The 24162-nt window shown below is 39.2% G+C and overlaps 44 non-coding genes and 7 pseudogenes across 44 annotated transcripts; all 51 read right to left on the bottom strand.

The window, feature by feature from the left end:
* Positions 1-114: 114 nt before the first annotated feature.
* Positions 115-233, bottom strand: LOC146033344 (5S ribosomal RNA). Its single transcript, XR_014458753.1, has one exon. It is a non-coding gene; the product is annotated as a 5S ribosomal RNA (ribosomal RNA).
* Positions 234-579: 346 nt separating this feature from the next.
* LOC146033906 (5S ribosomal RNA) lies at positions 580-698 on the bottom strand. Its single transcript, XR_014459314.1, has one exon. It is a non-coding gene; the product is annotated as a 5S ribosomal RNA (ribosomal RNA).
* Positions 699-1042: 344 nt separating this feature from the next.
* LOC146034979 (5S ribosomal RNA) lies at positions 1043-1161 on the bottom strand. Its single transcript, XR_014460383.1, has one exon. It is a non-coding gene; the product is annotated as a 5S ribosomal RNA (ribosomal RNA).
* Positions 1162-1504: 343 nt separating this feature from the next.
* On the bottom strand, positions 1505-1623 carry LOC146033343 (5S ribosomal RNA). The gene has a single exon (XR_014458752.1). It is a non-coding gene; the product is annotated as a 5S ribosomal RNA (ribosomal RNA).
* Positions 1624-1969: 346 nt separating this feature from the next.
* LOC146034945 (5S ribosomal RNA) lies at positions 1970-2088 on the bottom strand. The gene has a single exon (XR_014460348.1). It is a non-coding gene; the product is annotated as a 5S ribosomal RNA (ribosomal RNA).
* Positions 2089-2432: 344 nt separating this feature from the next.
* On the bottom strand, positions 2433-2551 carry LOC146033127 (5S ribosomal RNA). Its single transcript, XR_014458538.1, has one exon. It is a non-coding gene; the product is annotated as a 5S ribosomal RNA (ribosomal RNA).
* Positions 2552-2896: 345 nt separating this feature from the next.
* LOC146032410 (5S ribosomal RNA) lies at positions 2897-3015 on the bottom strand. Its single transcript, XR_014457847.1, has one exon. It is a non-coding gene; the product is annotated as a 5S ribosomal RNA (ribosomal RNA).
* Positions 3016-3360: 345 nt separating this feature from the next.
* Positions 3361-3479, bottom strand: LOC146027633 (5S ribosomal RNA). The gene has a single exon (XR_014455024.1). It is a non-coding gene; the product is annotated as a 5S ribosomal RNA (ribosomal RNA).
* Positions 3480-3822: 343 nt separating this feature from the next.
* On the bottom strand, positions 3823-3941 carry LOC146033412 (5S ribosomal RNA). Its single transcript, XR_014458822.1, has one exon. It is a non-coding gene; the product is annotated as a 5S ribosomal RNA (ribosomal RNA).
* Positions 3942-4286: 345 nt separating this feature from the next.
* Positions 4287-4405, bottom strand: LOC146033860 (5S ribosomal RNA). The gene has a single exon (XR_014459268.1). It is a non-coding gene; the product is annotated as a 5S ribosomal RNA (ribosomal RNA).
* Positions 4406-4749: 344 nt separating this feature from the next.
* Positions 4750-4868, bottom strand: LOC146035063 (5S ribosomal RNA). Its single transcript, XR_014460466.1, has one exon. It is a non-coding gene; the product is annotated as a 5S ribosomal RNA (ribosomal RNA).
* Positions 4869-5213: 345 nt separating this feature from the next.
* LOC146031606 (5S ribosomal RNA) lies at positions 5214-5332 on the bottom strand. The gene has a single exon (XR_014457069.1). It is a non-coding gene; the product is annotated as a 5S ribosomal RNA (ribosomal RNA).
* A 345-nt stretch (positions 5333-5677) lies between these two features.
* LOC146030268 (5S ribosomal RNA) lies at positions 5678-5796 on the bottom strand. Its single transcript, XR_014455767.1, has one exon. It is a non-coding gene; the product is annotated as a 5S ribosomal RNA (ribosomal RNA).
* Positions 5797-6139: 343 nt separating this feature from the next.
* On the bottom strand, positions 6140-6258 carry LOC146027620 (5S ribosomal RNA). The gene has a single exon (XR_014455012.1). It is a non-coding gene; the product is annotated as a 5S ribosomal RNA (ribosomal RNA).
* A 345-nt stretch (positions 6259-6603) lies between these two features.
* LOC146033363 (5S ribosomal RNA) lies at positions 6604-6722 on the bottom strand. Its single transcript, XR_014458772.1, has one exon. It is a non-coding gene; the product is annotated as a 5S ribosomal RNA (ribosomal RNA).
* Positions 6723-7067: 345 nt separating this feature from the next.
* On the bottom strand, positions 7068-7174 carry LOC146029437 (5S ribosomal RNA; annotated as a pseudogene).
* Positions 7175-7520: 346 nt separating this feature from the next.
* LOC146030266 (5S ribosomal RNA) lies at positions 7521-7639 on the bottom strand. Its single transcript, XR_014455765.1, has one exon. It is a non-coding gene; the product is annotated as a 5S ribosomal RNA (ribosomal RNA).
* A 343-nt stretch (positions 7640-7982) lies between these two features.
* Positions 7983-8101, bottom strand: LOC146027608 (5S ribosomal RNA). Its single transcript, XR_014455001.1, has one exon. It is a non-coding gene; the product is annotated as a 5S ribosomal RNA (ribosomal RNA).
* Positions 8102-8446: 345 nt separating this feature from the next.
* LOC146027878 (5S ribosomal RNA) lies at positions 8447-8565 on the bottom strand (annotated as a pseudogene).
* A 346-nt stretch (positions 8566-8911) lies between these two features.
* On the bottom strand, positions 8912-9030 carry LOC146030265 (5S ribosomal RNA). The gene has a single exon (XR_014455764.1). It is a non-coding gene; the product is annotated as a 5S ribosomal RNA (ribosomal RNA).
* Positions 9031-9372: 342 nt separating this feature from the next.
* LOC146027395 (5S ribosomal RNA) lies at positions 9373-9491 on the bottom strand. The gene has a single exon (XR_014454798.1). It is a non-coding gene; the product is annotated as a 5S ribosomal RNA (ribosomal RNA).
* A 342-nt stretch (positions 9492-9833) lies between these two features.
* LOC146027351 (5S ribosomal RNA) lies at positions 9834-9952 on the bottom strand. The gene has a single exon (XR_014454755.1). It is a non-coding gene; the product is annotated as a 5S ribosomal RNA (ribosomal RNA).
* A 346-nt stretch (positions 9953-10298) lies between these two features.
* On the bottom strand, positions 10299-10434 carry LOC146029225 (5S ribosomal RNA; annotated as a pseudogene).
* Positions 10435-10777: 343 nt separating this feature from the next.
* LOC146027393 (5S ribosomal RNA) lies at positions 10778-10896 on the bottom strand. The gene has a single exon (XR_014454796.1). It is a non-coding gene; the product is annotated as a 5S ribosomal RNA (ribosomal RNA).
* A 342-nt stretch (positions 10897-11238) lies between these two features.
* LOC146033383 (5S ribosomal RNA) lies at positions 11239-11357 on the bottom strand. The gene has a single exon (XR_014458793.1). It is a non-coding gene; the product is annotated as a 5S ribosomal RNA (ribosomal RNA).
* A 986-nt stretch (positions 11358-12343) lies between these two features.
* On the bottom strand, positions 12344-12462 carry LOC146027803 (5S ribosomal RNA; annotated as a pseudogene).
* A 346-nt stretch (positions 12463-12808) lies between these two features.
* LOC146034085 (5S ribosomal RNA) lies at positions 12809-12927 on the bottom strand. Its single transcript, XR_014459491.1, has one exon. It is a non-coding gene; the product is annotated as a 5S ribosomal RNA (ribosomal RNA).
* A 343-nt stretch (positions 12928-13270) lies between these two features.
* Positions 13271-13389, bottom strand: LOC146033382 (5S ribosomal RNA). Its single transcript, XR_014458792.1, has one exon. It is a non-coding gene; the product is annotated as a 5S ribosomal RNA (ribosomal RNA).
* Positions 13390-13731: 342 nt separating this feature from the next.
* Positions 13732-13850, bottom strand: LOC146027392 (5S ribosomal RNA). Its single transcript, XR_014454795.1, has one exon. It is a non-coding gene; the product is annotated as a 5S ribosomal RNA (ribosomal RNA).
* Positions 13851-14192: 342 nt separating this feature from the next.
* On the bottom strand, positions 14193-14311 carry LOC146027350 (5S ribosomal RNA). Its single transcript, XR_014454754.1, has one exon. It is a non-coding gene; the product is annotated as a 5S ribosomal RNA (ribosomal RNA).
* Positions 14312-14656: 345 nt separating this feature from the next.
* LOC146027482 (5S ribosomal RNA) lies at positions 14657-14775 on the bottom strand. Its single transcript, XR_014454882.1, has one exon. It is a non-coding gene; the product is annotated as a 5S ribosomal RNA (ribosomal RNA).
* Positions 14776-15121: 346 nt separating this feature from the next.
* LOC146032670 (5S ribosomal RNA) lies at positions 15122-15240 on the bottom strand. Its single transcript, XR_014458094.1, has one exon. It is a non-coding gene; the product is annotated as a 5S ribosomal RNA (ribosomal RNA).
* Positions 15241-15582: 342 nt separating this feature from the next.
* Positions 15583-15701, bottom strand: LOC146027607 (5S ribosomal RNA). Its single transcript, XR_014455000.1, has one exon. It is a non-coding gene; the product is annotated as a 5S ribosomal RNA (ribosomal RNA).
* A 345-nt stretch (positions 15702-16046) lies between these two features.
* Positions 16047-16165, bottom strand: LOC146034383 (5S ribosomal RNA). The gene has a single exon (XR_014459789.1). It is a non-coding gene; the product is annotated as a 5S ribosomal RNA (ribosomal RNA).
* A 346-nt stretch (positions 16166-16511) lies between these two features.
* Positions 16512-16630, bottom strand: LOC146030264 (5S ribosomal RNA). Its single transcript, XR_014455763.1, has one exon. It is a non-coding gene; the product is annotated as a 5S ribosomal RNA (ribosomal RNA).
* A 342-nt stretch (positions 16631-16972) lies between these two features.
* LOC146027391 (5S ribosomal RNA) lies at positions 16973-17091 on the bottom strand. The gene has a single exon (XR_014454794.1). It is a non-coding gene; the product is annotated as a 5S ribosomal RNA (ribosomal RNA).
* A 342-nt stretch (positions 17092-17433) lies between these two features.
* On the bottom strand, positions 17434-17552 carry LOC146027349 (5S ribosomal RNA). Its single transcript, XR_014454753.1, has one exon. It is a non-coding gene; the product is annotated as a 5S ribosomal RNA (ribosomal RNA).
* A 346-nt stretch (positions 17553-17898) lies between these two features.
* LOC146034084 (5S ribosomal RNA) lies at positions 17899-18017 on the bottom strand. The gene has a single exon (XR_014459490.1). It is a non-coding gene; the product is annotated as a 5S ribosomal RNA (ribosomal RNA).
* A 343-nt stretch (positions 18018-18360) lies between these two features.
* On the bottom strand, positions 18361-18479 carry LOC146033766 (5S ribosomal RNA). The gene has a single exon (XR_014459175.1). It is a non-coding gene; the product is annotated as a 5S ribosomal RNA (ribosomal RNA).
* A 342-nt stretch (positions 18480-18821) lies between these two features.
* On the bottom strand, positions 18822-18940 carry LOC146028135 (5S ribosomal RNA; annotated as a pseudogene).
* Positions 18941-19282: 342 nt separating this feature from the next.
* LOC146027348 (5S ribosomal RNA) lies at positions 19283-19401 on the bottom strand. The gene has a single exon (XR_014454752.1). It is a non-coding gene; the product is annotated as a 5S ribosomal RNA (ribosomal RNA).
* Positions 19402-19746: 345 nt separating this feature from the next.
* On the bottom strand, positions 19747-19863 carry LOC146028821 (5S ribosomal RNA; annotated as a pseudogene).
* A 346-nt stretch (positions 19864-20209) lies between these two features.
* Positions 20210-20328, bottom strand: LOC146032669 (5S ribosomal RNA). Its single transcript, XR_014458093.1, has one exon. It is a non-coding gene; the product is annotated as a 5S ribosomal RNA (ribosomal RNA).
* Positions 20329-20670: 342 nt separating this feature from the next.
* LOC146027390 (5S ribosomal RNA) lies at positions 20671-20789 on the bottom strand. The gene has a single exon (XR_014454793.1). It is a non-coding gene; the product is annotated as a 5S ribosomal RNA (ribosomal RNA).
* Positions 20790-21131: 342 nt separating this feature from the next.
* On the bottom strand, positions 21132-21250 carry LOC146027347 (5S ribosomal RNA). Its single transcript, XR_014454751.1, has one exon. It is a non-coding gene; the product is annotated as a 5S ribosomal RNA (ribosomal RNA).
* A 345-nt stretch (positions 21251-21595) lies between these two features.
* On the bottom strand, positions 21596-21731 carry LOC146028940 (5S ribosomal RNA; annotated as a pseudogene).
* A 345-nt stretch (positions 21732-22076) lies between these two features.
* LOC146033868 (5S ribosomal RNA) lies at positions 22077-22195 on the bottom strand. The gene has a single exon (XR_014459277.1). It is a non-coding gene; the product is annotated as a 5S ribosomal RNA (ribosomal RNA).
* A 343-nt stretch (positions 22196-22538) lies between these two features.
* LOC146033381 (5S ribosomal RNA) lies at positions 22539-22657 on the bottom strand. Its single transcript, XR_014458791.1, has one exon. It is a non-coding gene; the product is annotated as a 5S ribosomal RNA (ribosomal RNA).
* A 346-nt stretch (positions 22658-23003) lies between these two features.
* LOC146034293 (5S ribosomal RNA) lies at positions 23004-23122 on the bottom strand. The gene has a single exon (XR_014459699.1). It is a non-coding gene; the product is annotated as a 5S ribosomal RNA (ribosomal RNA).
* Positions 23123-23468: 346 nt separating this feature from the next.
* On the bottom strand, positions 23469-23587 carry LOC146030263 (5S ribosomal RNA). Its single transcript, XR_014455762.1, has one exon. It is a non-coding gene; the product is annotated as a 5S ribosomal RNA (ribosomal RNA).
* A 342-nt stretch (positions 23588-23929) lies between these two features.
* Positions 23930-24048, bottom strand: LOC146027389 (5S ribosomal RNA). The gene has a single exon (XR_014454792.1). It is a non-coding gene; the product is annotated as a 5S ribosomal RNA (ribosomal RNA).
* Positions 24049-24162: the final 114 nt, after the last annotated feature.

Below are 24162 nucleotides of genomic sequence, written 5' to 3'. Positions count from 1 at the left end.
GTGATGGGTATATGTCTGTTTGACCTCTCCCAAATGTCTGTATTGGTAATGAAAAGAAAAAGTTTCCAATTTAAATAGCTAGAGAATAAAAACAATTTGCCAGTAATGGGAAAAAACCTACAGCACCTGGTGATCCCATGTGGTCGCCCAACCAAGTACTAACCAGGCCCAACACTGCTTAGCTTCCAAGATCAGACGAGATTGGGCGTATCCAATGTGGTATGGCTGTAGGTGAGATACAGGCACTTTTTTTGCCCTCTTCTACTTCTATAACCAGGTAAGCTAATAAAAAAGGTTCCTAACTATATTGGCTTATTGAAAAAAATCATGTGTTGGTAATGTAAAAAGACCTACAGGACGTAATATTAGCAGGTGGTCTCAAATTAAACTACTAAAGAGGCTCAACACTGTTTAGCTGCCAAAAGCAGTTGGAATTGGGCCGAAACAGTGTGGTAAGTCTTTTGGTGATGGCTATTGTGTCTGTTTGACCTCTCCCAAATGTCTGTATTGGCCATAAAAAGAAAAAGTTTCCAATTTAAATAGCTAGAGAATAAAAACAATTTACCAGTAATGGGAAAAAACCTACAGCACCTGGTGTTCCCATGTGGTCTCCCACCCAAATACTAACCAGGCCCAACACTGCTTAGCTTCCAGGATCAGACGAGATTGGGCGTATCCAATGTGGTATGGCTGTAGGTAAGATACAGGCACTCTTTTGCCCTCTTCTACTTCTATAACCAGGTAAGCTAATAAAAAGGTTCCTAACTATATTGGCTTACTGAAAAAAATCATGTGTTGGTAATGTAAAAAGATCTACAGGACATAATATTAGCAGGTGGTCTCAAATTAAACTACTAAAGAGGCTCAACACTGTTTAGCTGCTAAAAGCAGTTGGAATTGGGCCGAAACAGTGTGGTAAGTCTTTAGGTGATGGTTATTGTGTCTTTTTGACCTCTCCCAAAAGTCTGTATTGGTAATAAAAAGAAAAAGTTTCCAATTTAAATAGCTAGAGAATAAAAACAATTTGCCAGTAATGGGAAAAAACCTACAGCACCTGGTGTTCCCATGTGGTCTTCCACCCAAGTACTAACCAGGCCCAACACTGCTTAGCTTCCAAGATCAGACGAGATTGGGCGTATCCAATGTGATATGGCTTTAGGTGAGATACCGGCTCTTTTTTGCCCTCTCCTACTTCTATAACCAGGTAAGCTAATAAAAAAGGTTCCTAACTATATTGGCTTACTGAAAAAAATCATGTGTTGGTAATGTAAAAAGACCTACAGGACATAATATTAGCAGGTGGTCTCAAATTAAACTACTAAAGAGGCTCAACACTGTTTAGCTGCAAAAGCAGTTGGAATTGGGCCGAAACAGTGTGGTAAGTCTTTAGGTGATGGTTATATGTCTGTTTGACCTCTCCCAAATGTCTGTATTGGTAATGAAAAGAAAAAGTTTCCAATTTAAATAGCTAGAGAATAAAAACAATTTGCCAGTAATGGGAAAAAACCTACAGCACCTGGTGATCCCATGTGGTCGCCCAACCAAGTACTAACCAGGCCCAACACTGCTTAGCTTCCAAGATCAGACGAGATTGGGCGTATCCAATGTGGTATGGCTGTAGGTGAGATACAGGCACTTTTTTTGCCCTCTTCTACTTCTATAACCAGGTAAGCTAATAAAAAAGGTTCCTAACTATATTGGCTTACTGAAAAAAATCATGTGTTGGTAATGTAAAAAGACCTACAGGACATAATATTAGCAGGTGGTCTCAAATTAAACTACTAAAGAGGCTCAACACTGTTTAGCTGCCAAAAGCAGTTGGAATTGGGCCGAAACAGTGTGGTAAGTCTTTTGGTGATGGCTATTGTATCTGTTTGACCTCTCCCAAATGTCTGTATTGGCCATAAAAAGAAAAAGTTTCCAATTTAAATAGCTAGAGAATAAAAACAATTTGCCAGTAATGGGAAAAAACCTACAGCACCTGGTGTTCCCATGTGGTCTCCCACCCAAGTACTAACCAGGCCCAACACTGCTTAGCTTCCAGGATTAAACGAGATTGGGCGTATCCAATGTGGTATGGCTGTAGGTAAGATACAGGCACTCTTTTGCCCTCTTCTACTTCTATAACCAGGTAAGCTAATAAAAAGGTTCCTAACTATATTGGCTTACTGAAAAAAATCATGTGTTGGTAATGTAAAAAGATCTACAGGACATAATATTAGCAGGTGGTCTCAAATTAAACTACTAAAGAGGCTCAACACTGTTTAGCTGCCAAAAGCAGTTGGAATTGGGCCGAAACAGTGTGGTAAGTCTTTAGATGATGGTTTTTGTGTCTGTTTGACCTCTCCCAAATGTCTGTATTGGTAATAAAAAGAAAAAGTTTCCAATTTAAATAGCTAGAGAATAAAAACAATTTGCCAGTAATGGGAAAAAACCTACAGCACCTGGTGTTCCCATGTGGTCTCCCACCCAAGTACTAACCAGGCCCAACAGTGCTTAGCTTCCAAGATCAGACGAGATTGAGCGTACCCAATGTGGTATGGCTGTAGGTGAGATACCGGCTCTTTTTTGCCCTCTTCTACTTCTATAACCAGGTAAGCTAATAAAAAAGGTTCCTAACTATATTGGCTTACTGAAAAAAATCATGTGTTGGTAATGTAAAAAGACCTACAGGACATAATATTAGCAGGTGGTCTCAAATTAAACTACTAAAGAGGCTCAAAACTGTTTAGCTGCCAAAAGCAGTTGGAATTGGGCCTAAACAGTGTGGTAAGTCTTTTGGTGATGGCTATTGTGTCTGTTTGACCTCTCCCAAATGTCTGTATTGGCAATAAAAATAAAAAGTTTCCAATTTAAATAGCTAGAGAATAAAAACAATTTGTCAGTAATGGGAAAAAACCTACAGCACCTGGTGTTTCCATGTGGTCTCCCACCCAAGTACTAACCAGGCCCAACACTGCTTAGCTTTCAAGATCAGACGGGATTGGGCGTATCCAATGTGGTATGGCTGTAGGTGAGATAAAGGCACTCTTTTGCCATCTTCTACTTCTATAACCAGGTAAGCTAATAAAAAAGGTGTCTAACTATATTGGCTTACTGAAAAAATTCATGTGTTGGTAATGTAAAAAGATCTACAGGACATAATATTAGCAGGTGGTCTCAAATTAAACTACTAAAGAGGCTCAACACTGTTTAGCTGCCAAAAGCAGTTGGAATTGGGCCGAAAAAGTTTGGTAAGTTTTTAGTTGATGGCTATTGTGTCTGTTTGACCTCTCCCAAATGTCTTTACTGGCAATAAAAAAAAAGTTTCCAATTTAAATAGCTAGAGAATAAAAACAATTTGCCAGTAATGGGAAAAAAAACATACAGCACCTGGGGTTCCCATGTGGTCTCCCACCCAAGTACTAACCAGGCCCATCACTGCTTAGCTACCAAGATCAGACGAGATTGGGCGTATCTAATATGGTATGGCTGTAAGTGAGACACAGGAACTTTTTTGCCCTCTTCTACTTCTATAACCAGGTAAGGTAATAAAAAAGTTTCTTAACTGTTTTGGCTTACTGAAAAAAGTAATGTGTTGGTAATGTAAAAAGACCTACAGGACATAATATTAGCAGGTGGTCTCAAATTATACTACTAAAGAGACTCAACACTGTTTAGCTGCAAAAGCAGTTGGAATTGGGCCGAAAAAGTGTGGTAAGTCTTTAGGTGATGGTTATATGTCTGTTTGACCTCTCCCAAATGTCTGTATTGGCCATAAAAAGAAAAAGTTTCCAATTTAAATAGCTAGAGAATAAAAACAATTTGCCAGTAATGGGAAAAAACCTACAGCACCTGGTGTTCCCATGTGGTTTCCCACCCAAGTACTAACCAGGCCCAACACTGCTTAGCTTCCAGGATCAGACGAGATTGGGCGTATCCAATGTGGTATGGCTGTAGGTGAGATACAGGCACTTTTTTGCCCTCTTCTACTTCTATAACCAGGTAAGCTAATAAAAAAGGTTCCTAACTATATTGGCTTACTGAAAAAAATCATGTGTTGGTAATGTAAAAAGACCTACAGGACATAATATTAGCAGGTGGTCTCAAATTAAACTACTAAAGAGGCTCAACACTGTTTAGCTGCCAAAAGCAGTTGGAATTGGGCCTAAACAGTGTGGTAAGTCTTTAGGTGATGGCTATTGTGTCTGTTTGACCTCTCCCAAATGTCTTTATTGGCAATAAAAAGAAAAAGTTTCCAATTTAAATAGCTAGAGAATAAAAACAATTTGCCAGTAATGGGAAAAAACCTACAGCACCTGGGGATCCCATGTGGTTTCCCACCCAAGTACTAACCAGGCCCAACACTGCTTAGCTTCCAAGATCAGACGAGATTGGGCGTATCCAATGTGGTATGGCTGTAGGTGAGATACAGGCACTTTTTTGCCCTCTTCTACTTCTATAACCAGGAAAGCTAATAAAAAAATTTTCTAACTGTTTTGGCTTACTGAAAAAAAATCATGTGTTGGTAATGTAAAAAGACCTACAGGACATGATATAAGCACATGGTCTCAAATTAAACTACTAAAGAGGCTCAACAATGTTTAGCTGCCAAAAGCAGTTGGAATTTGGCCTAAACAGTGTGGTAAGTTTTTAGGTGATGGCTATTGTGTCTGTTTGACCTCTCCCAAATGTCTGTACTGGCATTAAAAAAAAAGTTTCCAATTTAAATAGCTAGAGAATAAAAACAATTTGCCAGTAATGGGAAAAAACATACAGCACCTGGTGTTCCCATGTGGTCTCCCACCCAAGTACTAACCAGGCCCATCACTGCTTAGCTTCCAAGATCAGACAAGTTTGGGCGTATCCAATGTGGTATGGCTGTAAGTGAGACACAGGCACTTTTTGCCCTCTTCTACTTCTATAACCAGGTAAGGTAATAAAAAAGTTTCGTAACTGTTTTGGCTTACTAAAAAAAAATCATGTGTTGGTAATGTAAAAAGACCTACAGGACATAATATTAGCAGGTGGTCTCAAATTAAACTACTAAAGAGGCTCAACACTGTTTAGCTGCCAAAAGCAGTTGGAATTGGGCCTAAACAGTGTGGTAAGTCTTTAGGTGATGGCTATTGTGTCTGTTTGACCTCTCCCAAATGTCTGTATTGGCAATAAAAAGAAAAAGTTTCCAATTTAAATAGCTAGAGAATAAAAACAATTTGCCAGTAATGGGAAAAAACATACAGCACCTGGAGTTCCCATGTGGTCTCCCACCCAAGTACTAACCAGGCCCAACACTGCTTAGCTTCCAAGATCAGACGAGATTGGGCGTATCCAATGTGGTATGGCTGTAGGTGAGATACAGGCACTTTTTTGCCCTCTTCTACTTCTATAACCATGTAAGCTAATAAAAAAGGTTCCTGACTATATTGGCTTACTGAAAAAAATCATATGTTGGTAATGTAAAAAGACCTACAGGACATAATATTAGCAGGTGGTCTCAAATTAAATTACTAAAGGGGCTCAACACTGTTTAGCTGCCAAAAGCAGTTGGAATTGGGCCGAAACAGTGTGGTAAGTCTTTAGGTGATGGTTATTGTGTCTGTTTGACCTCTCCCAAATGTCTGTATTGGTAATAAAAAGAAAAAGTTTCCAATTTAAATAGCTAGAGAATAAAAACAATTTGCCCAGTAATGGGAAAAACCTACAGCACCTGGTGTTCCCATGTGGTCTCCCACCCAAGTACTAACCAGGCCCAACACTGCTTAGCTTCCAAGATCAGACGAGATTGGGCGTATCCAATGTGGTATGGCTGTAGGTGAGATATAGGCTCTTTTTTGCCCTCTTCTACTTCTATTACCAGGTAAGCTAATAAAAAAGGTTCCTAACTATATTGGCTTACTGAAAAAAATCATGTGTTGGTAATGTAAAAAGACCTACAGGACATAATATTAGCAGGTGGTCTCAAATTAAACTACTAAAGAGGCTCAACACTGTTTAGCTTCCAAAAGCAGTTGGAATTGGTCCGAAACAGTGTGGTAAGTTTTTAGTTGATGGCTATTGTGTCTGTTTGACCTCTCCCAAATGTCTGTACTAGCAATAAAAAAAAAGTTTCCAATTTAAATAGCTAGAGAATAAAAACAATTTGCCAGTAATGGGAAAAAACATACAGCACCTGGTGTTCCCATGTGGTCTCCCACCCAAGTACTAACCAGGCCCATGACTGCTTAGCTTCCAAGATCAGACAAGATTGGGCGTATCCAATGTGGTATGGCTGTAAGTGAGACACAGGCACTTTTTTGCCCTCTTCTACTTCTATAACCAGGTAAGGTAATAAAAAAGTTTCGTAACTGTTTTGGCTTACTGAAAAAAATCATGTGTTGGTAATGTAAAAAGACCTACAGGACATAATATTAGCAGGTGGTCTCAAATTAAACTACTAAAGAGGCTCAACACTGTTTAGCTGCCAAAAGCAGTTGGAATTGGGCCGAAACAGTGTGGTAAGTCTTTAGGTGACGGTTATTGTGTCTGTTTGACCTCTCCCAAATATGTGTATTGGTAATAAAAACAAAAAGTTTCCAATTTAAATAGCTAGAGAATAAAAACAATTTGCCAGTAATGGGAAAAAACATACAGCACCTGGTGTTCCCATGTGGTCTCCCACCCAAGTACTAACCAGGCCCAACACTGCTTAGCTTCCAAGATCAGGCGAGATTGGGCGTATCCAATGTGGTATGGCTGTAGGTGAGATAAAGGCTCTTTTTTTCCCTCTTCTCCTTCTATAACCAGGTAAGCTAATAAAAAAGGTTCCTAACTATATTGGCTTACTGAAAAAAATCATGTGTTGGTAATGTAAAAAGACCTACAGGACATAATATTAGCAGGTGGTCTCAAATTAAACTACTAAAGAGGCTCAACACTGTTTAGCTGCCAAAAGCAGTTGGAATTGGGCCTAAACAGTGTGGTAAGTCTTTAGGTGATGGCTATTGTGTCTGTTTGACCTCTCCCAAATGTCTGTATTGGCAATAAAAAGAAAAAGTTTCCAATTTAAATAGCTAGAGAATAAAAACAATTTGCCAGTAATGGGAAAAAACCTACAGCACCTGGTGATCCCACCCAAGTACTAACCAGGCCCAACACTGCTTAGCTTCCAAGATCAGACGAGATTGGGCGTATCCAATGTGGTATGGCTGTAGGTGAGATACAGGCACTTTTTTGCCCTCTTCTACTTCTATAACCATGTAAGCTAATAAAAAAGGTTCCTGACTATATTGGCTTACTGAAAAAAATCATATGTTGGTAATGTAAAAAGACCTACAGGACATAATATTAGCAGGTGGTCTCAAATTAAACTACTAAAGAGGCTCAACACTGTTTAGCTGCCAAAAGCAGTTGGAATTGGGCCGAAACAGTGTGGTAAGTCTTTAGGTGATGGTTATTGTGTCTGTTTGACCTCTCCCAAATGTCTGTATTGGTAATAAAAAGAAAAAGTTTCCAATTTAAATAGCTAGAGAATAAAAACAATTTGCCCAGTAATGGGAAAAAACCTACAGCACCTGGTGTTCCCATGTGGTCTCCCACCCAAGTACTAACCAGGCCCAACACTGCTTAGCTTCCAAGATCAGACGAGATTGGGCGTATCCAATGTGGTATGGCTGTAGGTGAGATACAGAGTCTTTTTTGCCCTCTTCTACTTCTATAACCAGGTAAGCTAATAAAAAAGGTTCCTAACTATATTGGCTTACTGAAAAAAAATCATGTGTTGGTAATGTAAAAAGACCTACAGGACATAATATTAGCAGGTGGTCTCAAATTAAACTACTAAAGAGGCTCAACACTGTTTAGCTTCCAAAAGCAGTTGGATTTGGTCCGAAACAGTGTGGTAAGTTTTTAGTTGATGGCTATTGTGTCTGTTTGACCTCTCCCAAATTTCTGTACTAGCAATAAAAATTTTTTTCCAATTTAAATAGCTAGAGAATAAAAACAATTTGCCAGTAATGGAAAAACGCCTACAGCACCTGTTGATCCCATGTGGTCTCCCAACCAAGTACTAACCAGGCCCAACACTGCTTAGCTTCCAAGATCAGACGAGATTGGGCGTATCCAATGTGGTATGGCTGTAGGTGAGATACAGGCACTTTTTTGCCCTCTTCTACTTCTATAACCATGTAAGCTAATAAAAAAGGTTCCTGACTATATTGGCTTACTGAAAAAAATCATATGTTGGTAATGTAAAAAGACCTACAGGACATAATATTAGCAGGTGGTCTCAAATTAAACTACTAAAGAGGCTCAACACTGTTTAGCTGCCAAAAGCAGTTGGAATTGGGCCTAAACAGTGTGGTAAGTCTTTAGGTGATGGCTATTGTGTCTGTTTGACCTCTCCCAAATGTCTGTATTGGCAATAAAAAGAAAAAGTTTCCAATTTAAATAGCTAGAGAATAAAAACAATTTGCCAGTAATGGGAAAAAACCTACAGCACCTGGTGATCCCATGTGGTCTCCCACCCAAGTACTAACCAGGCCCAACACTGCTTAGCTTCCAAGATCAGACAAGATGGGGCGTATCCAATGTGGTATGGCTGTAGGTGAGATACAGGCACTTTTTTGCCCTCTTCTACTTCTATAACCATGTAAGCTAATAAAAAAGGTTCCTGACTATATTGGCTTACTGAAAAAAATCATATGTTGGTAATGTAAAAAGACCTACAGGACATAATATTAGCAGGTGGTCTCAAATTAAACTACTAAAGAGGCTCAACACTGTTTAGCTGCCAAAAGCAGTTGGAATTGGGCCGAAACAGTGTGGTAAGTCTTTAGGTGATGGTTATTGTGTCGGTTTGACCTCTCCCAAATGTCTGTATTGGTAATAAAAAGAAAAAGTTTCCAATTTAAATAGCTAGAGAATAAAAACAATTTGCCCTGTAATGGGAAAAAACCTACAGCACCTGGTGTTCCCATGTGGTCTCCCACCCAAGTACTAACCAGGCCCAACACTGCTTAGCTTCCAAGATCAGACGAGATTGGGCGTATCCAATGTGGTATGGCTGTAGGTGAGATACAGAGTCTTTTTTGCCCTCTTCTACTTCTATAACCAGGTAAGCTAATAAAAAAGGTTCCTAACTATATTGGCTTACTGAAAAAAATCATGTGTTGGTAATGTAAAAAGACCTACAGGACATAATATTAGCAGGTGGTCTCAAATTAAACTACTAAAGAGGCTCAACACTGTTTAGCTTCCAAAAGCAGTTGGAATTGGTCCGAAACAGTGTGGTAAGTTTTCAGTTGATTGCTATTGTGTCTGTTTGACCTCTCCCAAATGTCTGTACTAGCAATAAAAAAAAGTTTCCAATTTAAATAGCTAGAGAATAAAAACAATTTGCAAGTAATGGGAAAAAACATACAGCACCTGGTGTTCCCATGTGGTCTCCCACCCAAGTACTAACCAGGCCCATCACTGCTTAGCTTCCAAGATCAGACAAGATTGGGCGTATCTAATGTGGTATGGCTGTAAGTGAGACACAGGCACTTTTTTGCCCTCTTCTACTTCTATTACCAGGTAAGCTAATAAAAAAGGTTCCTAACTATATTGGCTTACTGAAAAAAATCATGTGTTATTAATGTAAAAAGACCTACAGGACATAATATTAGCAGGTGGTCTCAAATTAAACTACTAAAGAGGCTCAACACTGTTTAGCTTCCAAAAGCAGTTGGAATTGGTCCGAAACAGTGTGGTAAGTTTTTAGTTGATGGCTTTTGTGTCTGTTTGACCTCTCCCAAATTTCTGTACTAGCAATAAAAATTTTTTTCCAATTTAAATAGCTAGAGAATAAAAACAATTTGCCAGTAATGGAAAAACGCCTACAGCACCTGTTGATCCCATGTGGTCTCCCACCCAAGTACTAACCAGGCCCAACACTGCTTAGCTTCCAAGATCAGACGAGATTGGGCGTATCCAATGTGGTATGGCTGTAGGTGAGATACAGGCACATTTTTGCCCTCTTCTACTTCTATAACCATGTAAGCTAATAAAAAAGGTTCCTGACTATATTGGCTTACTGAAAAAAATCATATGTTGGTAATGTAAAAAGACCTACAGGACATAATATTAGCAGGTGGTCTCAAATTAAACTACTAAAGATTCTCAACACTGTTTAGCTGCCAAAAGCAGTTGGAATTGGGCCGAAACAGTGTGGTAAGTCTTTAGGTGATAGTTATTGTGTCTGTTTGACCTCTCCCAAATGTCTGTATTGGTAATAAAAAGAAAAAGTTTCCAATTTAAATAGCTAGAGAATAAAAACAATTTGCCCAGTAATGGGAAAAAACCTACAGCACCTGGTGTTCCCATGTGGTCTCCCACCCAAGTACTAACCAGGCCCAAGTACTAACCAGGCCCAACACTGCTTAGCTTCCAAGATCAGACGAGATTGGGCGTATCCAATGTGGTATGGCTGTAGTTGAAATACAGAGTCTTTTTTGCCCTCTTCTACTTCTATAACCAGGTAAGCTAATAAAAAAGGTTCCTAACTATATTGGCTTACTGAAAAAAATCATGTGTTGGTAATGTAAAAAGACCTACAGGACATAATATTAGCAGGTGGTCTCAAATTAAACTACTAAAGAGGCTCAACACTGTTTAGCTTCCAAAAGCAGTTGGAATTGGTCCGAAACAGTGTGGTAAGTTTTTAGTTGATTGCTATTGTGTCTGTTTGACCTCTCCCAAATGTCTGTACTAGCAATAAAAAAAAGTTTCCAATTTAAATAGCTAGAGAATAAAAACAATTTGCCAGTAATGGGAAAAAAACATACAGCACCTGGTGTTCCCATGTGGTCTCCCACCCAAGTACTAACCAGGCCCATCACTGCTTAGCTTCCAAGATCAGACAAGATTGGGCGTATCTAATGTGGTATGGCTGTAAGTGAGACACAGGCACTTTTTTGCCCTCTTCTACTTCTATTACCAGGTAAGCTAATAAAAAAGGTTCCTAACTATATTGGCTTACTGAAAAAAATCATGTGTTGGTAATGTAAAAAGACCTACAGGACATAATATTAGCAGGTGGTCTCAAATTAAACTACTAAAGAGGCTCAACACTGTTTAGCTTCCAAAAGCAGTTGGAATTGGTACGAAACAGAGTGGTAAGTTTTTAGTTGATGGCTATTGTGTCTGTTTGACCTCTCCCAAATGTCTGTACTAGCAATAAAAAAAAATTTCCAATTTAAATAGCTAGAGAATAAAAACAATTTGCCAGTAATGGAAAAACACCTACAGCACCTGGTGATCCCATGTGGTCTCCCACCCAAGTACTAACCAGGCCCAACACTGCTTAGCTTCCAAGATCAGACGAGATTGGGCGTATCCAATGTGGTATGGCTGTAGGTGAGATACAGGCACTTTTTTGCCCTTTTCTACTTCTATAACCAGGTAAGCTAATAAAAAAGGTTCCTAACTATATTGGCTTACTGAAAAAAATCATGGGTACTTATGTAGTAACTGGGCTGCCGATTTTGAAATCGGGTCCATCGCATCGCATCGCACCCGACCAAATCGCATGCGATGCGATGCGATGCGATGCGATGCGATGGACCCGATTTTTCCATAGGATTCAATGTTAAAATGGACTGAGTCCATTTTAACATGGAATTCAATGGGAAAAAGGGGTCCTTTTCATACCCCTACTATCCAAGTGGGCATGGAGTTGGATATAAACCTGTGGCGAGCGTAGCGAGCCACCGAGCCCGAAGCGTGGCGAGCGTAGCGAGCCCCGCGAGGGGACACAGAATACCGTCCCCTCGCGGGGCTCGCTTCGCTCGCCACGCTTCGGGCTCGGTGGCTCGCTACGCTCGCCACAGGTTTATATCCAACTCCATGCCCACTTGGATAGTAGGGGTATGAAAAGGACCCCTTTTTCCCATTGAATTCCATGTTAAAATGGACTCAGTCCATTTTAACATTGAATCCTATGGAAAAATCGGGTCATCGCATCGCATCGCATCGCATCGCATCGTATGCGATGCGATGCGATATCGCATCGCATCACATCTGATTGTATGCCTTAACTTAAGGCATACAATCAAAAAATCGGCAGCCCAGATACTACATAAGTACCAAATCATGTGTTGGTAATGTAAAAAGACCTACAGGACATAATATTAGCAGGTGGTCTCAAATTAAACTACTAAAGAGGCTCAACACTGTTTAGCTGCCAAAAGCAGTTGGAATTGGGCCTAAACAGTGTGGTAAGTCATTAGGTGATGGCTATTGTGTCTGTTTGACCTCTCCCAAATGTCTGTATTGGCAATAAAAAGAAAAAGTTTCCAATTTAAATAGCTAGAGAATAAAAACAATTTGCCAGTAATGGGAAAAAAACCTAAAGCACCTGGTGATTCCATGTGGTCTCCCATCCAAGTACTAACCAGGCCCAACACTGCTTAGCTTCCAAGATCAGACGAGATTGGGCGTATCCAATGTGGTATGGCTGTAGGTGAGATACAGGCACTTTTTTGCCCTCTTCTACTTCTATAACCATGTAAGCTAATAAAAACGGTTCCTGACTATATTGGCTTACTGAAAAAAATCATATGTTGGTAATGTAAAAAGACCTACAGGACATAATATTAGCAGGTGGTCTCAAATTAAACTACTAAAGAGGCTCAACACTGTTTAGCTGCCAAAAGCAGTTGGAATTGGGCCAAAACAGTGTGGTAAGTCTTTAGGTGATGGTTATTGTGTCTGTTTGACCTCTCCCAAATGTCTGTATTGGTAATAAAAAGAAAAAGTTTCCAATTTAAATAGCTAGAGAATAAAAACAATTTGCCAAGTAATGGGAAAAAACCTACAGCACCTGGTGTTCCCATGTGGTCTCCCACCTAAGTAATAACCAGGCCCAACACTGATTAGCTTCCAAGATCAGACGAGATTGGGCGTATCCAATGTGGTATGGCTGTAGGTGAGACACAGGCTCTTTTTTGCCCTCTTCTACTTCTATAACCAGGTAAGCTAATAAAAAAAGGTTCCTAACTATATTGGCTTACTGAAAAAAATCATGTGTTGGTAATGTAAAAAGACCTACAGGACATAATATTAGCAGGTGGTCTCAAATTAAACTACTAAAGAGGCTCAACACTGTTTAGCTTCCAAAAGCAGTTGGAATTGGTCCGAAACAGTGTGGTAAGTTTTTAGTTGATGGCTATTGTGTCTGTTTGACCTCTCCCAAATGTCTGTACTAGCAATAAAAAAAAAATTCCAATTTAAATAGCTAGAGAATAAAAACAATTTGCCAGTAATGGAAAAACACCTACAGCACCTGGTGATCCCATGTGGTCTCCCACCCAAGTACTAACCAGGCCCAACACTGCTTAGCTTCCAAGATCAGACGAGATTGGGCGTATCCAATGTGGTATGGCTGTAGGTGAGATACAGGCACTTTTTTGCCCTCTTCTACTTCTATAACCAGGTAAGCTAATAAAAAAGGTTCCTAACTATATTGGCTTACTGAAAAAAATCATGTGTTGGTAATGTAAAAAGACCTACAGGACATAATATTAGCAGGTGGTCTCAAATTAAACTACTAAAGAGGCTCAACACTGTTTAGCTTCCAAAAGCAGTTGGAATTGGTCCGAAACAGTGTGGTAAGTTTTTAGTTGATTGCTATTGTGTCTGTTTGACCTCTCCCAAATGTCTGTACTAGCAATAAAAAAAAGTTTCCAATTTAAATAGCTAGAGAATAAAAACAATTTGCAAGTAATGGGAAAAAACATACAGCACCTGGTGTTCCCATGTGGTCTCCCACCCAAGTACTAACCAGGCCCATCACTGCTTAGCTTCCAAGATCAGACAAGATTGGGCGTATCTAATGTGGTATGGCTGTAAGTGAGACACAGGCACTTTTTTGCCCTCTTCTACTTCTATTACCAGGTAAGCTAATAAAAAAGGTTCCTAACTATATTGGCTTACTGAAAAAAATCATGTGTTATTAATGTAAAAAGACCTACAGGACATAATATTAGCAGGTGGTCTCAAATTAAACTACTAAAGAGGCTCAACACTGTTTAGCTTCCAAAAGCAGTTGGAATTGGTCCGAAACAGTGTGGTAAGTTTTTAGTTGATGGCTATTGTGTCTGTTTGACCTCTCCCAAATTTCTGTACTAGCAATAAAATTTTTTTTCCAATTTAAATAGCTAGAGAATAAAAACAATTTGCCAGTAATGGAAAAACGCCTACAGCACCTGTTGATCCCATGTGGTCTCCCACCCAAGTACTAACCAGGCCCAACACTGCTTAGCTTCCAAGATCAGACGAGATTGGGCGTATCCAATGTGGTATGGCTGTAGGTGAGATACAGGCACTTTTTTACCCTCTTCTACTTCTATAACCATGTAAGCTAATAAAAAAGGTTCCTGACTATATTGGCTTACTGAAAAAAATCATATGTTGGTAATGTAAAAAGACCTACAGGACATAATATAAGCAGGTGGTCTCAAATTAAACTACTAAAGAGGCTCAACACTGTTTAGCTACCAAAAGCAGTTGGAATTGGGCCTAAACAGTGTGGTAAGTCTTTAGGTGATGGCTATTGTGTCTGTTTGACCTCTCCCAAATGTCTGTATTGGCAATAAAAAGAAAAAGTTTCCAATTTAAATAGCTAGAGAATAAAAACAATTTGCCAGTAATGGGAAAAAACCAACAGCACCTGGTGATCCCATGTGGTCTCCCACCCAAGTACTAACCAGGCCCAACACTGCTTAGCTTCCAAGATCAGACAAGATTGGGCGTATCCAATGTGGTATGGCTGTAGGTGAGATACAGGCACTTTTTTGCCCTCTTCTACTTCTATAACCATGTAAGCTAATAAAAAAGGTTCCTGACTATATTGGCTTACTGAAAAAAATCATATGTTGGTAATGTAAAAAGACCTACAGGACATAATATTAGCAGGTGGTCTCAAATTAAACTACTAAAGAGGCTCAACACTGTTTAGCTGCCAAAAGCAGTTGGAATTGGGCCGAAACAGTGTGGTAAGTCTTTAGGTGATGGTTATTGTGTCTGTTTGACCTCTCCCAAATGTCTGTATTGGTAATAAAAAGAAAAAGTTTCCAATTTAAATAGCTAGAGAATAAAAACAATTTGCCCAGTAATGGGAAAAAACCTACAGCACCTGGTGTTCCCATGTGGTCTCCCACCCAAGTACTAACCAGGCCCAACACTGCTTAGCTTCCAAGATCAGACGAGATTGGGCGTATCCAATGTGGTATGGCTTTAGGTGAGATACAGAGTCTTTTTTGCCCTCTTCTACTTCTATAACCAGGTAAGCTAATAAAAAAGGTTCCTAACTATATTGGCTTACTGAAAAAAATCATGTGTTGGTAATGTAAAAAGACCTACAGGACATAATATTAGCAGGTGGTCTCAAATTAAACTACTAAAGAGGCTCAACACTGTTTAGCTTCCAAAAGCAGTTGGAATTGGTCCGAAACAGTGTGGTAAGTTTTTAGTTGATTGCTATTGTGTCTGTTTGACCTCTCCCAAATTTCTGTACTAGCAATAAAATTTTTTTTCCAATTTAAATAGCTAGAGAATAAAAACAATTTGCCAGTAATGGAAAAACGCCTACAGCACCTGTTGATCCCATGTGGTCTCCCAACCAAGTACTAACCAGGCCCAACACTGCTTAGCTTCCAAGATCAGACGAGATTGGGCGTATCCAATGTGGTATGGCTGTAGGTGAGATACAGGCACTTTTTTGCCCTCTTCTACTTCTATAACCATGTAAGCTAATAAAAAAGGTTCCTGACTATATTGGCTTACTGAAAAAAATCATATGTTGGTAATGTAAAAAGACCTACAGGACATAATATTAGCAGGTGGTCTCAAATTAAACTACTAAAGAGGCTCAACACTGTTTAGCTGCCAAAAGCAGTTGGAATTGGGCCTAAACAGTGTGGTAAGTCTTTAGGTGATGGCTATTGTGTCTGTTTGACCTCTCCCAAATGTCTGTATTGGCAATAAAAAGAAAAAGTTTCCAATTTAAATAGCTAGAGAATAAAAACAATTTGCCAGTAATGGGAAAAAACCTACAGCACCTGGTGATCCCATGTGGTCTCCCACCCAAGTACTAACCAGGCCCAACACTGCTTAGCTTCCAAGATCAGACAAGATTGGGCGTATCCAATGTGGTATGGCTGTAGGTGAGATACAGGCACTTTTTTGCCCTCTTCTACTTCTATAACCATGTAAGCTAATAAAAAAGGTTCCTGACTATATTGGCTTACTGAAAAAAATCATATGTTGGTAATGTAAAAAGACCTACAGGACATAATATTAGCAGGTGGTCTCAAATTAAACTACTAAAGAGGCTCAACACTGTTTAGCTGCCAAAAGCAGTTGGAATTGGGCCGAAACAGTGTGGTAAGTCTTTAGGTGATGGTTATTGTGTCGGTTTGACCTCTCCCAAATGTCTGTATTGGTAATAAAAAGAAAAAGTTTCCAATTTAAATAGCTAGAGAATAAAAACAATTTGCCCTGTAATGGGAAAAAACCTACAGCACCTGGTGTTCCCATGTGGTCTCCCACCCAAGTACTAACCAGGCCCAACACTGCTTAGCTTCCAAGATCAGACGAGATTGGGCGTATCCAATGTGGTATGGCTGTAGGTGAGATACAGAGTCTTTTTTGCCCTCTTCTACTTCTATAACCAGGTAAGCTAATAAAAAAGGTTCCTAACTATATTGGCTTACTGAAAAAAATCATGTGTTGGTAATGTAAAAAGACCTACAGGACATAATATTAGCAGGTGGTCTCAAATTAAACTACTAAAGAGGCTCAACACTGTTTAGCTTCCAAAAGCAGTTGGAATTGGTCCGAAACAGTGTGGTAAGTTTTCAGTTGATTGCTATTGTGTCTGTTTGACCTCTCCCAAATGTCTGTACTAGCAATAAAAAAAAGTTTCCAATTTAAATAGCTAGAGAATAAAAACAATTTGCAAGTAATGGGAAAAAACATACAGCACCTGGTGTTCCCATGTGGTCTCCCACCCAAGTACTAACCAGGCCCATCACTGCTTAGCTTCCAAGATCAGACAAGATTGGGCGTATCTAATGTGGTATGGCTGTAAGTGAGAGACAGGCACTTTTTTGCCCTCTTCTACTTCTATTACCAGGTAAGCTAATAAAAAAGGTTCCTAACTATATTGGCTTACTGAAAAAAATCATGTGTTATTAATGTAAAAAGACCTACAGGACATAATATTAGCAGGTGGTCTCAAATTAAACTACTAAAGAGGCTCAACACTGTTTAGCTTCCAAAAGCAGTTGGAATTGGTCCGAAACAGTGTGGTAAGTTTTTAGTTGATGGCTTTTGTGTCTGTTTGACCTCTCCCAAATTTCTGTACTAGCAATAAAATTTTTTTTCCAATTTAAATAGCTAGAGAATAAAAACAATTTGCCAGTAATGGAAAAACGCCTACAGCACCTGTTGATCCCATGTGGTCTCCCACCCAAGTACTAACCAGGCCCAACACTGCTTAGCTTCCAAGATCAGACGAGATTGGGCGTATCCAATGTGGTATGGCTGTAGGTGAGATACAGGCACATTTTTGCCCTCTTCTACTTCTATAACCATGTAAGCTAATAAAAAAGGTTCCTGACTATATTGGCTTACTGAAAAAAATCATATGTTGGTAATGTAAAAAGACCTACAGGACATAATATTAGCAGGTGGTCTCAAATTAAACTACTAAAGATTCTCAACACTGTTTAGCTGCCAAAAGCAGTTGGAATTGGGCCTAAACAGTGTGGTAAGTCTTTAGGTGATGGTTGTTGTGTCTGTTTGACCTCTCCCAAATGTCTGTATTGGTAATAAAAAGAAAAAGTTTCCAATTTAAATAGCTAGAGAATAAAAACAATTTGCCAAGTAATGGGAAAAAACCTACAGCACCTGGTGTTCCCATGTGGTCTCCCACCTAAGTAATAACCAGGCCCAACACTGATTAGCTTCCAAGATCAGACGAGATTGGGCGTATCCAATGTGGTATGGCTGTAGGTGAGACACAGGCTCTTTTTTGCCCTCTTCTACTTCTATAACCAGGTAAGCTAATAAAAAAAGGTTCCTAACTATATTGGCTTACTGAAAAAAATCATGTGTTGGTAATGTAAAAAGACCTACAGGACATAATATTAGCAGGTGGTCTCAAATTAAACTACTAAAGAGGCTCAACACTGTTTAGCTTCCAAAAGCAGTTGGAATTGGTCCGAAACAGTGTGGTAAGTTTTTAGTTGATGGCTATTGTGTCTGTTTGACCTCTCCCAAATGTCTGTACTAGCAATAAAAAAAAAATTCCAATTTAAATAGCTAGAGAATAAAAACAATTTGCCAGTAATGGAAAAACACCTACAGCACCTGGTGATCCCATGTGGTCTCCCACCCAAGTACTAACCAGGCCCAACACTGCTTAGCTTCCAAGATCAAACGAGATTGGGCGTATCCAATGTGGTATGGCTGTAGGTGAGATACAGGCACTTTTTTGCCCTCTTCTACTTCTATAACCAGGTAAGCTAATAAAAAAGGTTCCTAACTATATTGGCTTACTGAAAAAAATCATGTGTTGGTAATGTAAAAAGACCTACAGGACATAATATTAGCAGGTGGTCTCAAATTAAACTACTAAAGAGGCTCAACACTGTTTAGCTTCCAAAAGCAGTTGGAATTGGTCCGAAACAGTGTGGTAAGTTTTTAGTTGATTGCTATTGTGTCTGTTTGACCTCTCCCAAATGTCTGTACTAGCAATAAAAAAAAGTTTCCAATTTAAATAGCTAGAGAATAAAAACAATTTGCAAGTAATGGGAAAAAACATACAGCACCTGGTGTTCCCATGTGGTCTCCCACCCAAGTACGAACCAGGCCCATCACTGCTTAGCTTCCAAGATCAGACAAGATTGGGCGTATCTAATGTGGTATGGCTGTAAGTGAGACACAGGCACTTTTTTGCCCTCTTCTACTTCTATTACCAGGTAAGCTAATAAAAAAGGTTCCTAACTATATTGGCTTACTGAAAAAAATCATGTGTTATTAATGTAAAAAGACCTACAGGACATAATATTAGCAGGTGGTCTCAAATTAAACTACTAAAGAGGCTCAACACTGTTTAGCTTCCAAAAGCAGTTGGAATTGGTCCGAAACAGTGTGGTAAGTTTTTAGTTGATGGCTATTGTGTCTGTTTGACCTCTCCCAAATTTCTGTACTAGCAATAAAATTTTTTTTCCAATTTAAATAGCTAGAGAATAAAAACAATTTGCCAGTAATGGAAAAACGCCTACAGCACCTGTTGATCCCATGTGGTCTCCCACCCAAGTACTAACCAGGCCCAACACTGCTTAGCTTCCAAGATCAGACGAGATTGGGCGTATCCAATGTGGTATGGCTGTAGGTGAGATACAGGCACTTTTTTACCCTCTTCTACTTCTATAACCATGTAAGCTAATAAAAAAAGTTCCTGACTATATTGGCTTACTGAAAAAAATCATATGTTGGTAATGTAAAAAGACCTACAGGACATAATATAAGCAGGTGGTCTCAAATTAAACTACTAAAGAGGCTCAACACTGTTTAGCTACCAAAAGCAGTTGGAATTGGGCCTAAACAGTGTGGTAAGTCTTTAGGTGATGGCTATTGTGTCTGTTTGACCTCTCCCAAATGTCTGTATTGGCAATAAAAAGAAAAAGTTTCCAATTTAAATAGCTAGAGAATAAAAACAATTTGCCAGTAATGGGAAAAAACCAACAGCACCTGGTGATCCCATGTGGTCTCCCACAAGTACTAACCAGGCCCAACACTGCTTAGCTTCCAAGATCAGACAAGATTGGGCGTATCCAATGTGGTATGGCTGTAGGTGAGATACAGGCACTTTTTTGCCCTCTTCTACTTCTATAACCATGTAAGCTAATAAAAAAGGTTCCTGACTATATTGGCTTACTGAAAAAAATCATATGTTGGTAATGTAAAAAGACCTACAGGACATAATATAAGCAGGTGGTCTCAAATTAAACTACTAAAGAGGCTCAACACTGTTTAGCTACCAAAAGCAGTTGGAATTGGGCCGAAACAGTGTGGTAAGTCTTTAGGTGATGGTTATTGTGTCTGTTTGACCTCTCCCAAATGTCTGTATTGGTAATAAAAAGAAAAAGTTTCCAATTTAAATAGCTAGAGAATAAAAACAATTTGCCCAGTAATAGGAAAAAACCTACAGCACCTGGTGTTCCCATGTGGTCTCCCACCCAAGTACTAACCAGGCCCAACACTGCTTAGCTTCCAAGATCAGACGAGATTGGGCGTATCCAATGTGGTATGGCTTTAGGTGAGATACAGAGTCTTTTTTGCCCTCTTCTACTTCTATAACCAGGTAAGCTAATAAAAAAGGTTCCTAACTATATTGGCTTACTGAAAAAAATCATGTGTTGGTAATGTAAAAAGACCTACAGGACATAATATTAGCAGGTGGTCTCAAATTAAACTACTAAAGAGGCTCAACACTGTTTAGCTTCCAAAAGCAGTTGGAATTGGTCCGAAACAGTGTGGTAAGTTTTTAGTTGATTGCTATTGTGTCTGTTTGACCTCTCCCAAATGTCTGTACTAGCAATAAAAAAAAGTTTCCAATTTAAATAGCTAGAGAATAAAAACAATTTGCAAGTAATGGGAAAAAACATACAGCACCTGGTGTTCCCATGTGGTCTCCCACCCAAGTACTAACCAGGCCCATCACTGCTTAGCTTCCAAGATCAGACAAGATTGGGCGTATCTAATGTGGTATGGCTGTAAGTGAGACACAGGCACTTTTTTGCCCTCTTCTACTTCTATTACCAGGTAAGCTAATAAAAAAGGTTCCTAACTATATTGGCTTACTGAAAAAAATCATGTGTTATTAATGTAAAAAGACCTACAGGACATAATATTAGCAGGTGGTCTCAAATTAAACTACTTAAGAGGCTCAACACTGTTTAGCTTCCAAAAGCAGTTGGAATTGGTCCGAAACAGTGTGGTAAGTTTTTAGTTGATGGCTTTTGTGTCTGTTTGACCTCTCCCAAATTTCTGTACTAGCAATAAAATTTTTTTTCCAATTTAAATAGCTAGAGAATAAAAACAATTTGCCAGTAATGGAAAAACGCCTACAGCACCTGTTGATCCCATGTGGTCTCCCACCCAAGTACTAACCAGGCCCAACACTGCTTAGCTTCCAAGATCAGACGAGATTGGGCGTATCCAATGTGGTATGGCTGTAGGTGAGATACAGGCACTTTTTTGCCCTCTTCTACTTCTATAACCATGTAAGCTAATAAAAAGGTTCCTGACTATATTGGCTTACTGAAAAAAATCATATGTTGGTAATGTAAAAAGACCTACAGGACATAATATTAGCAGGTGGTCTCAAATTAAACTACTAAAGATTCTTAACACTGTTTAGCTGCCAAAAGCAGTTGGAATTGGGCCGAAACAGTGTGGTAAGTCTTTAGGTGATGGTTGTTGTGTCTGTTTGACCTCTCCCAAATGTCTGTATTGGTAATAAAAAGAAAAAGTTTCCAATTTAAATAGCTAGAGAATAAAAACAATTTGCCCAGTAATGGGAAAAAACCTACAGCACCTGGTGTTCCCATGTGGTCTCCCACCCAAGTACTAACCAGGCCCAAGTACTAACCAGGCCCAACACTGCTTAGCTTCCAAGATCAGACGAGATTGGGCGTATCCAATGTGGTATGGCTGTAGGTGAGATACAGGCACTTTTTTGCCCTCTTCTACTTCTATAACCAGGTAAGCTTATAAAAAAGGTTCCTAACTATATTGGCTTACTGAAAAAAATCATGTGTTGGTAATGTAAAAAGACCTACAGGACATAATATTAGCAGGTGGTCTCAAATTAAACTACTAAAGAGGCTCAACACTGTTTAGCTTCCAAAAGCAGTTGGAATTGGTCCGAAACAGTGTGGTAAGTTTTTAGTTGATTGCTATTGTGTCTGTTTGACCTCTCCCAAATGTCTGTACTAGCAATAAAAAAAAAAGTTTCCAATTTAAATAGCTAGAGAATAAAAACAATTTGCCAGTAATGGGAAAAAAACATACAGCACCTGGTGTTCCCATGTGGTCTCCCACCCAAGTACTAACCAGGCCCATCACTGCTTAGCTTCCAAGATCAGACGAGATTGGGCGTATCTAATGTGGTATGGCTGTAAGTGAGACACAGGCACTTTTTTGCCCTCTTCTACTTCTATTACCAGGTAAGCTAATAAAAAAGGTTCCTAACTATATTGGCTTACTGAAAAAAATCATGTGTTGGTAATGTAAAAAGACCTACAGGACATAATATTAGCAGGTGGTCTCAAATTAAACTACTAAAGAGGCTCAACACTGTTTAGCTTCCAAAAGCAGTTGGAATTGGTCCGAAACAGAGTGGTAAGTTTTTAGTTGATGGCTATTGTGTCTGTTTGACCTCTCCCAAATGTCTGTACTAGCAATAAAAAATTTTTTTCCAATTTAAATAGCTAGAGAAAAAAAACAATTTGCCAGTAATGGAAAAACACCTACAGCACCTGGTGATCCCATGTGGTCTCCCACCCAAGTACTAACCAGGCCCAACACTGCTTAGCTTCCAAGATCAGACGAGATTGGGCGTATCCAATGTGGTATGGCTGTAGGTGAGATACAGGCACTTTTTTGCCCTTTTCTACTTCTATAACCAGGTAAGCTAATAAAAAAGGTTCCTAACTATATTGGCTTACTGAAAAAAATCATGTGTTGGTAATGTAAAAAGACCTACAGGACATAATATTAGCAGGTGGTCTCAAATTAAACTACTAAAGAGGCTCAACACTGTTTAGCTGCCAAAAGCAGTTGGAATTGGGCCTAAACAGTGTGGTAAGTCTTTAGGTGATGGCTATTGTGTCTGTTTGACCTCTCCCAAATGTCTGTATTGGCAATAAAAAGAAAAAGTTTCCAATTTAAATAGCTAGAGAATAAAAACAATTTGCCAGTAATGGGAAAAAAACCTACAGCACCTGGTGATTCCATGTGGTCTCCCACCCAAGTACTAACCAGGCCCAACACTGCTTAGCTTCCAAGATCAGACGAGATTGGGCGTATCCAATGTGGTATGGCTGTAGGTGAGATACAGGCACTTTTTTGCCCTCTTCTACTTCTATAACCATGTAAGCTAATAAAAACGGTTCCTGACTATATTGGCTTACTGAAAAAAATCATATGTTGGTAATGTAAAAAGACCTACAGGACATAATATTAGCAGGTGGTCTCAAATTAAACTACTAAAGAGGCTCAACACTGTTTAGCTGCCAAAAGCAGTTGGAATTGGGCCAAAACAGTGTGGTAAGTCTTTAGGTGATGGTTATTGTGTCTGTTTGACCTCTCCCAAATGTCTGTATTGGTAATAAAAAGAAAAAGTTTCCAATTTAAATAGCTAGAGAATAAAAACAATTTGCCAAGTAATGGGAAAAAACCTACAGCACCTGGTGTTCCCATGTGGTCTCCCACCCAAGTACTAACCAGGCCCAACACTGCTTAGCTTCCAAGATCAGACGAGATTGGGCGTATCCAATGTGGTATGGCTGTAGGTGAGATACAGGCACTTTTTTGCCCTCTTCTACTTCTATAACCAGGTAAGCTAATAAAAAAGGTTCCTAACTATATTGGCTTACTGAAAAAAATCATGTGTTGGTAATGTAAAAAGACCTACAGGACATAATATTAGCAGGTGGTCTCAAATTAAACTACTAAAGAGGCTCAACACTGTTTAGCTTCCAAAAGCAGTTGGAATTGGTCCGAAACAGTGTGGTAAGTTTTTAGTTGATTGCTATTGTGTCTGTTTGACCTCTCCCAAATGTCTGTACTAGCAATAAAAAAAAGTTTCCAATTTAAATAGCTAGAGAATAAAAACAATTTGCAAGTAATGGGAAAAAACATACAGCACCTGGTGTTCCCATGTGGTCTCCCACCCAAGTACTAACCAGGCCCATCACTGCTTAGCTTCCAAGATCAGACAAGATTGGGCGTATCTAATGTGGTATGGCTGTAAGTGAGACACAGGCACTTTTTTGCCCTCTTCTACTTCTATTACCAGGTAAGCTAATAAAAAAGGTTCCTAACTATATTGGCTTACTGAAAAAAATCATGTGTTATTAATGTAAAAAG

This window comes from Crinia signifera, chromosome 8 (genome assembly GCF_055691185.1).
Source record: "Crinia signifera chromosome 8, ASM5569118v1, whole genome shotgun sequence".
In the NCBI taxonomy this organism is placed as follows: domain Eukaryota; kingdom Metazoa; phylum Chordata; class Amphibia; order Anura; family Myobatrachidae; genus Crinia; species Crinia signifera.
This window is presented reverse-complemented; position numbering and strand designations above follow the sequence as displayed.